At 48.5% G+C, this 9,742-nt stretch overlaps 1 protein-coding gene across 2 annotated transcripts in view; it reads right to left on the minus strand.

The window, feature by feature from the left end:
- The window catches only part of G3BP1 (G3BP stress granule assembly factor 1), a 57,596-nt gene that overhangs the window by 21,325 nt on the left and 26,529 nt on the right, over positions 1-9,742 (minus strand). Inside the window, exon 1 of one of the 2 annotated variants that reach the window (XM_018555588.1) lies at positions 6,702-6,837. The exons of the other annotated variant lie outside the window; for it this stretch is intronic. The gene's annotated coding sequence lies outside the window, so the exon portion shown is untranslated. Of the gene's footprint in view, positions 1-6,701; positions 6,838-9,742 lie in introns of those variants that run through there. 2 annotated transcript variants of the gene reach the window in all.

Raw genomic sequence — 9,742 nt, forward strand, 5'->3', positions numbered from 1 at the left:
AACCTATGTGCTCATTCCCAGCTGTGCCCACAGTAGCTGTGTGCATCCATAGACTCACAGCCTGAGGCAGGCCACGCCCCTACTCACCGCCCAGCAGTTTGACCGATGACAGAAGGAGCCTATGACCTCAGTATCCTCCCCCGCAACCAGGAAGTTCAGGACGGAGGATTGGTGGGACACAAAGATACTGGGCAGTTTTTACCTTAATATAAAGAATGCATTAAAGGTAAAATAAACCCAGACTTTAGTAATACTTTAAAACAAAGCCTGTCAACATAGAAACTTGATGAGCCGACGGTTTACATTTTTGTCAAACCCTGCAGTGTGTAAGATACTCAACATTCAGGTTAAAACCTAGGAGTGCCCAGTTATATACAAAGCTGCCCCTGGATTTAAACAAGCTTCATGATACATCAGATAAACCTCCAAATAAAGAGGAACAAGTGATGTCCTGGGTCACCCTAATAAGCTGGAACAAGTGATGTCCTGGGTCACCTTGGTAAGCTTGACCCAGAAGTGCTTGACCATGCAGCACACACCCATTCCAGACATCTTCAGCAAATCCTTTGTCAATTGGCGCTGCAATAATGTCACATCTGGTCTATGTTGCCGAAAAGAAGCCCAAAGTGGCACGATACAAGAGATAACACTAGATGACTGCATACTATTCCTGCTCAGCGACTCGAGTATCAACCACCCCCCCTCCCAAAAACAACACTAGTAACAAAGTTCACCAGGTTTCCCATTAGGAAGAATGTCCACCGCCAAAGCCTCACTATGGGAGAGTCTATGACTGTAATGAGCCAAGAGCAGGTCAGAAGCAGGGGACATGCCTTTAGTCAGGAATCTTGGATATTTTCATACCAATGCAACCAGGTGTTCTGGGCACTCGAATCAACACTAAACAGGAGAATGGATCTAATGGCATCTTGAAGTGCCTGTTATGTGGGAGCTAGCAACAGTTTAGATGTAAAAGTTATCGCCAATTCAAATGTCAACAGTGCCATTAGGGTTTTGTGACTTTAGGCAAAGCTTTTCTGTTGCTTGGTTGCATTACAAGATATGCCAAGCAACACAAACTGAAAGCAGTATCACTGCCCTTCCAGTGTCTGTGTTTACACCTGGCCAAGGGTGACTTTACCAGAAGAATTCTGGTGTTTAATGAATCGAAGCCCAACAGAAACATGCTAAGGGACCCCATATCAAAGTCAAGTTTTTTGTTTTTGTGTCCCGACAGGCAAGCTTTGTTATGACATAGAACACTGAGGGGAATTTATCAAAACCGAGGCAGATATACATGGCAACCAATCAGCTTCTCTCTTCAGATTGTTCCATTAAGATTTGAAAATGAAAGAGAAGCTGATTGGTTGTCATGCACATCTGCTACAGTTTTGATAAATTCCCGTGTGTGTGGTCTCGTCTGTTACAGATGTTTCTACTTGCATGTGAGCATTCTTCACTCAGTGTTAGAGGTGCACCGAAATGGAAATTTTAAAACTGAAATTAGAAAAAAAAAGTCACGCCGAAACCGAACAATGTTTTTTATTTTTTCAAATATTTTATTTTTTATAAACTTTTTAATTGTTTTATATTTATTTATGAATTAATTTATTTTTTACTTTACTTTTAGGGTCTTTGGGAAATATTAGGGGTCTAAATAGACCCCTGATATTTCCCTTTTAAAATAGAAAAAGAGATTGAGAACACAGAGTCCTCAATCTCTTTTTCTGTGTCCCCTGTTATCAATGAACAGGAATCCTCTATGAGTGTTCCTGTTCATTGATAACATGAGAACATTGTTTATTATAACAATTATGAATGAATGGAGGTGATGTAGATCACTCCCATTCATTCATAATTGAGGATATAGTTAACATACCATGTCCTCAATTATGTACACAGACTCAGCGATCACTGTTTGTGTACCTTGCTTTTCTCTCTGACACAGGAGGCTGGTCGAGCGGTGTAGAGAGGAAAGCCCAACCTCCTGTGACAGCGCCGTCGCCGCCCCACACCGCTCTGCCGGACTGTGATAGGCGGCTGAGCCGTGTGGGAGGAGAGACACCGGCCGCTCAAAGCGTTCTCGTCCTGCAGCGCTCGGCCGGCTGTCACTTTCTTTTCTCCCCGCTGGAACAGCGCCCAGCGGGGAGAAAAGAAACCACAAAACCGTGCCGAGATACTACACTGAGTAGGGATGCGCCGATGTATCGGCCGAAACATGGCTCTTTCGGCATTATGCCAAAAATGCCATTTTCGGCCGATATATCTGTGCATCTCTACTCAGTGTAGCATCTCGGCACGGTTTTGTGTCGGGGTGAAGCAACTTCAATGCATAGTTATGCAATCAGGGCCCCTCCAATCAAGAAGCTGAACTCAATAGACCAGAAGCTGGAAGGGTCAGTGACAAGAGGGGGGGCATGGACACTGCAGTGCTGGAAAGGAATGCTCCGCTAGGAGAGGCTTTCATATTGTGGAAACATACTGTGCATACTTGCACATTAAAGCTAAAAAAAAAAAAACCTTCCCGGGGCCAAAAAGTTTGGATTTTGTCTAGTAGTTTGCTTCCGCTTTATTAGCCACCCTCTGTATTAAAATGTATACTATTTAGAGTAGCATATTGTCATTAAATGTGCACCAGCCATAATATTATGACCACTGAGAGGTGAAGTGAATAACTGACTATCTTATTATAATGGCACGTGGGTGGGATAGATCAGGCCGAAAGTAAAAGGCATGTTATCCCTGAAGTTGATGTGTTGAAAGTAAAATAAACGGGCAAGCTTAAGGATTTGAGCAACAAGGGCCAAATTTTGATGGCTAGACGAGTGGGTCAGAGCAACTCCAAAACTGCAGCTCTTGGGGGATGTTCCTGGTCTGCAGTGGTCCAAAGAAGGAAAACTGGAGAACCGACGACAGGATCATGGGCGGTCATGGCTCACTGGTGCACGTGGGGAGTGTAGGCTGGTTGTGTATTCCAATCCAATAGAAAAACTACTGTAATTCAAATTGCTGAAAAGGTTATTGCTGGCTAGAAAGATGACTGAACACACAGTGCATGGCAGTTCGTTGCATATGGGGCTGTGTAGCCGCAGAGCAGTCAGGGTGCCCATGGAGACCTGTGCCCAACGCCAAAAGCACCTACAATGAGCATAACTGGATCACGGAGCAATACAAGTAGGTGGCCTGGTCTGATGGATCACATTTTCGTTTACATCATGTAGATGGCCAAGTGCTTGTGTGTCGCTTATCTTGGGAAGAGATGGCACCAGGATGCACTATGGGAAGAGGGCAAGCTGGCAGAAGCAGAGTGATGCTTTGGGAAATGTTCTGCTGGGAAACCTTGTGTCCTGCCATTCATGTGGATGTTACTTTGACATCTACCACCTACCTAAACATTGTTTTGCCGACCAAGTACACCCCTTCAGGGCAACTGTATTACCCGATGGCAGTGGCCTCTTTCAGCAGGATAATGAATCCTGCCACACTGAAAAATGGTTCAGGAAAGGTGAGGAACACGAGTTTGAGGTGTTGACTTGGCCTCCAAATTCTGCAGACCTCAATCCAATCGAGCATCTGTGGGATGTGCTGGAAAAACAAAGCCTATCCATGGAGGCCGCACCTCACAATTTAGGACTACTTCCAGTATCTGCTACTGACGTCTTGGTGCCAGATACCACAGCATACCTTCAGAGGTCTAGTAGAGTCCACGTCTCAATGGGTCAGGGTGTTTTGGCAGCAAAAGGGGGAACTACACAATATAAGGCAGGTGATCATAAAGTTATGGCTGGGGGGGGCGTGGCCAACTAGCGGACGGAATGGCTGCTTAGACCCGGAGCTCCGACCATCCACAGGCCCAGGCACTAAATACAGCGACCAGCGGGATCACTACCGGCCACACTCACTGCTGCTGGTATCCGGAGAGCGTACCGGAGATGTCCCGCAAACGCAGGAACGGCCCCAGACCTCGTAAGGTCACCGATTTCTTCCGGCGGCCCCAGCCTAAGGCCATGCAAGATGGCGGCTGCCGCGGCGCTGCACCTGTGTCCCTCTCAGGGCTCCGAGAGATCGGAGGGGTCTTCACGCTCCTCACAGGACGGAGAGCAGGAGAGCTCGCTCATCCCCGCTGACACAACGGCTGCCTGCTTCTCCTACAGGGCTGAGTCCGGCAAAATCGAGGCCCCGGCTTTCGGGCCTAGTGTAAGAGGTGAGCCCTTCTAACACTATGGACGACACGAGGTAATTGTTTGCCCCTATAGAGAACTACCCCACAGCCAACCAACCCCTCTCTGACACCACCCTTAAGGATATGCTAGTGTCCTTGAGGAGTTCACTTAACACGGATATACAGGCTTTGGTCCGCCAGTTTAAATCTGACCTGAATGAGGTGGGAGAGAGGGTTGCACACATTGAAGACAAGATGGGGGACTTTGCAGACACCTTCAACGTCCTGGTAGACGCTCATAATGATAGGGAGGAGGACATATCATGGCTGCAGACTAAAGTGGCAGACTTAGAGGATAGGTCACGCCGCAACAACATTAAGATAAGAGGCATCCCTGAGTCCGTCCGTCCCGACGACTTGTCCACCTTTGTGGAAACATTCATAAAGTTATGGCTGATCTGAGCAGGGGTGCAGAATTCCCATCACCCGAACTGCATGTCCCAGGCGGGTAGTTCCCCCCCACATATAGCCCTGCTGCAGGCTAGCAGAGCTAAATGTAGAGCAGGGGAGCCAGCAATCATTTAGTACAACTAATCTCAGATCACTTGTATAAAATGTGCAGCCATCTAAGGTACTGAAGGCTGGGTGTTTTTTTTTACCTTAATGCATTCTCTGCACAAGGCCTCATTCACACGAGAAAAGGCCGGCACGTAAAGCTCCATGCACGGCCGTATCGAGCAGCTCCCAGGAAGGACAGGTGCTGCATGTGATTAGTATGCAGCTCCTGTCCTTCTCTAAGGGAGTACGCAGCCATACGCTCACCCCAAGTGCAGTTCCGTGCGGGTCCCCCTGGCTCGGACGCAGACAGGATCCATCCTGTCAGCGCAGTGCGCACGAGTACGGACGCCCGCAACGACGTGCAGGGCGGGTCAGTGTACGGCCGCATACTTCCATAGAGAAGGACAGGGGCTGCGTACTAATCACATGCAGCACCTGTCCTTCCCGGAAGCTGCTCGATACGGCCGTGCACGCAGCTGTACCTGCCGGCTTTTTCTCGTGTGAATGAGGCCTTAATTTAAAAGACAACAGTACTTTTCTAAACCCCGCCCCCATGTACCTGCTTGCATCCTCTGCAGCAACCAGGAAGGTACTCCATGTTCTGCAAATTTCCTAGTTGTGGGGGTGGGTACTGAGGGCAGAAGAGCCATAGGTTCCTTCTGTTGTCAATCAAACTGTGACTGCAAGGGTGGGGGCGTGGCCGGCCACACACTATGGATGTCCACAGCTAGGTGCATGCACGGTTGCCTCCACAGCAGCTGAATAGCTAATGGAGGCACCCGTATGGGGGCTAAGGGGTCCAAGGGTTTATTGCTAGAGGTTTGGATACCACTAGAGAACGAGGGAATAAAAAAAAAATTAAATGACAAAATAGTGCATTAAAGCAAGTCTGGCCACCCCAAAACAGAGTAAAAAAAAAAAACCTGAAGGTTTAATATCACTTTAAAAATAAAGGATACAAAAACGATAAAAAACACTCACCTTGGACCTGGCCTTCCGAGGCACAGGTGACGTCAAAGCGCCTTCTGGAAGCATCAGAAGACCGGGGCAAGGGGAGTATTCTCGACACAGATTTGTATTTTTACTTTACCATCCATTTTGTTTTGGCGGCATGAAAGCAGACCTTCCATTTGTATGGAAATTCCACCTTTAACAATTATTTTAACAGGCCGCTTAACGTACCACAAAGCCAAAAATGAGGACCATTGCCTTCTTGCTAACGCAGCCTATGGTAGTGCACATACCACGCAGCGCAGTGGTGTGAATCGGCCCTAAGAGAGTGGGAGAATCTCCCCAGTGGGGACACACACCAAAAACTCAACAGGGATTCTAAGCCATCCATAGTTTATCAAAATGTTTTGGCATTAGATTAAAAAAAAGGGAACCCGTGTTAATTAATCCTACATACAGAATAAGGGACGCGTGTGATGATGACCTCGTTATGAAAAGGTCAGATGAGCTCCATTCAAGGAGGAGAGATCGGGTAAACACTGATGAAGGGGGTCCAGCATGTAGATGGATGCAGCAGTGTGGTACCCATCCCAGAACTGAAAAGGGCCACGCAGGCCCTACACCCAATAATATACTGATGAGGAAACATCCTTATAACAGGGCAGAGAATGTGGGCTACTATGACCTCCCTCAGTCACAGTGAAAACACTGCTTCTATACCCCCATGGTCAATGGAGTCCCATATAAACCTCATTCTGCTCATTAGGGAGACCTCGCGGTGAGGCCCGGTCACCGCACACCGGCCTTTATTAGTGACATCACACTCAAGCCATTGAAACGGGAGGCCGCCCTCGCTGGACAGCCCTGCCTATACAAGCAGCCAGGTGGAGACCGGCACGTAGGCCGCAGGATACAACGCGAGTCGTTTCAAGGAGAAAGGACACGAGGCCCGCGCTACAGAGCCCCGCAGACACAAGCCCGCTACCCCCCACTTACCCACCCTCAGCGTACCAACCAACCAGCGACCTACCTGCTAAAGGTTCGGCTTGGGGCGGGCTTTGCGCTCCGGAGCAGCCTCGGTGTCCCTCACACAGCGTCGGCACAAGCAACGGCGTGCTCAGCTGCCGGCTACATATACCAGGCTTACAACCTAACTTGGTGAGGCTCTCGGGCCAATCGTATCAATTATCTCAAGCACCTCGGAAGCCTATTCGCTTTTCGGCGCCGGACGGGCGGGACTACAGAGTGACTGACGCGCCTGTTAACCAATAATAGCGCGCACGAGTTTCCATGGGCGGGCCAGAATTGGAACAAGTCGCGACCGCCAGCCAATAGTAAAACACATCACATCGCAGAGGGCGTGACGAGTGGGGAGGCTCTGTGTCCACAAAGAAAGACCGGCTTGGGTTGGCGCGCGGAGATTCCCACACTGAAGTAGTGTGGTTGTGAAGAAAGCGATACCCCTGCGAAATGGAGCAGGAGAACCCGGGATTGCTATAAAGAGAGGCGGGAATAAGGGGCGATGGCAAATCAGAATGCGGGGAGTGGGATGATTGACAGATGTAGAAAGGGTTTCTTAAAGCTAGAGTGACCCTTTGCTTAGGCTCATACATGGTCACAAAACAGACGAGCCTCCTCAGTATTATCACCTACCCTTATCACTTCCCTCATCACCCCTGGAAAGGGAAAGCTGACCTGAAATACAGATTTGTCATAACAGTGCGAGGAGAGAAATACTAGATCATAAGCTGAGCCTATTAGTAATAGCAGAACCCTGCAGTGATAAAACAATACAATTAGTTAAACAAAAGAATAAAACACTGCTCACCACCTCACTATGTCCAGTACAAAAATACCAGAAAACACCCTACAATTACAGCAATGGCGCATAACATCTTCCATCACCAGGTCTGAGAAAGTACGATGTCACAGCTCTTGAGCGAGATAAAAACACCAAGAAGAAGAATGGTAGCTCTTCCTGCCCCTAAGGCTGGAAATAAGAAGTTTGACACAAAATAGCAAGTTCGATCAATGAACGAATGGGCGGAGCCGGCCGTAGTGTCACCTGGAGACGCTGGTCATTGCAACTGGGCGGAGCCAGCTGCAAGATCAGCTGTCATTTGCAAGGCGTTCGCCCCGCTTTCGCTGTCGCTTAGGCTCAGTGGAGCCGAAGCATATGTCTTCGGCTCGGACGCCTTCGAGAGCTGCACGGGCTATAGCGTATAGCCCGTACAGCAGCCCTTCGGTTCGAGAGAACCGAAAGGCTCCGGCGGCCGAAGCTAGCGAAAGGATCAGCCAGAGCTACGTCCTTTCCTGCCCCTCCTCATGCTGAGCGGTGCGCACGAGTGGGAAAACGGCCCAAAATGTAAACAGCCAGCAATGGCTGTTTACATACAAGCTTTCCAGCGTCTGTAGATTGTTAAAGATGTCACCAGCACACCATAGTGAAGTGAAGAACACGTCTGTTTATTGACGCTGCATGTCAAAACAAATAGCAACGCTTTGGGGCCACACAGGGTCCCCCTCATCAGGCTTGAAATACCCGGTAAGGAGTGCAGCAGGATTCTGGAATACATATGTTCTGACTGGCGTCTGTAGAGACGCCCGGTCGCTTGTATTTTGCATGTGGCTGTGCTTCCCCTGCCACAGCCGGTCCCGAGCTCTGCTGTGCCAGTCTCCCTCTGATCTTCTTGCCGGTCTCCGAATGCAGGAAGTGATGTATTTTACATCACTTCCACATTCATCTGTCATTCATGGCTACAGGAGCCAAAGAGAAGCTGGTGAAGCAGATCTATGCTTCATCAGCTTCTCTGGGGGTCCCTAGGTAACATTATGGGTCTTGGAGACCCCGGATGTCTCAATAAACAGGACCTGTCACGTAAATTAGTGGAGTTCTTAGCCCCCGACGTGATAGCAATCAAATTAAGTGTAATAAATAAAAAAATAAAATCACATTTAAATAAATTTAAAAAAAATCCCCCACACAAAATTTTTTTTAAAGTCCCCTGCCCCCACATAGACACGCATCAGGTGTGCCTATGTGTGAAAACACCCGCACACGTTACATATCATGTACTTTTTTTTAATTGTATAGTACAAAATAAAAACCCCCAGTGGTGATTATATACCACCAAAAGAAAGCTCTATCTGTCCCCCAAAAAATTATATAAAATTAATTTCAGTACAGCGTTGCATGACGGAATAAATGTCAGTGAAAGTACCGCAGTGCTGAATACTGAACAGCCTGGCCAGGAAGGGGGTTTAACACAAGCATAAGGATCCCTATTTGCTGACATGTAACTGCCAATTTCAGATTTTGATGTTCTGAGCTGAAAATAACGGTTGTGAATTCCTTTATTTAAATGATTGATATTATTAATGATATGAATAAAAGCCCCATTCAATGCATTGGAACTTGGCAGTTAAAAGGAGAACTATGAGGTGAGTGCTTTTCACTCACCTCATAGTTCTAGCCGACCTGTGACAATGAGACTGTCACAGGTCGGCTCAGTAAATCGGGAGGTGAGCGAACACATACCGGGTTCGCTCACCTCTCGATCCTATCACGGCTGGATTCCCCTCTCCGATCCGCCAGCGCTGACTGGCGGAACGGACGGGGGAGGGGGCAGGTACAGCTGGCTTTGCCTCTAGATAGGCAGAGCCAGCTGTCACTCACGCAGCTGGGCGGATCTCGACATCGATGTCGGGATCCGCTCCGGCGTCTCAGTATACCGCGAGCCTAGGGTGACGGGAGGACGCTAGTTTGTGTCCTCCCGTTACCCTAAGGAGAACTATGGGGAAAAGCCCTGACCCCATAGTTCTCCTTTAAAGCCTGTCCACCGTTGAAGCACTGCCCACTGCATTATATGGAGACAGTTAATCCCTTAATGACGAGGCCTTAAAAAGGAGAACTATGACATGAGTGATTTCCACTCACCTCATAGTTCTAAGCCGACCTGTGACAATGAGACGGTCACAGGTCGGCTCAGTAGATCGGGAGGTGAGCGAACACATACCGTGTTCCCTCACCTCTCGATCCTGTCACGGCTCTCTGCCGTGACAGGGGGAGGG

This window comes from Nanorana parkeri, unplaced genomic scaffold (assembly GCF_000935625.1).
Source record: "Nanorana parkeri isolate BGI_ZX_2015 unplaced genomic scaffold, ASM93562v1 scaffold203, whole genome shotgun sequence".
In the NCBI taxonomy this organism is placed as follows: domain Eukaryota; kingdom Metazoa; phylum Chordata; class Amphibia; order Anura; family Dicroglossidae; genus Nanorana; species Nanorana parkeri.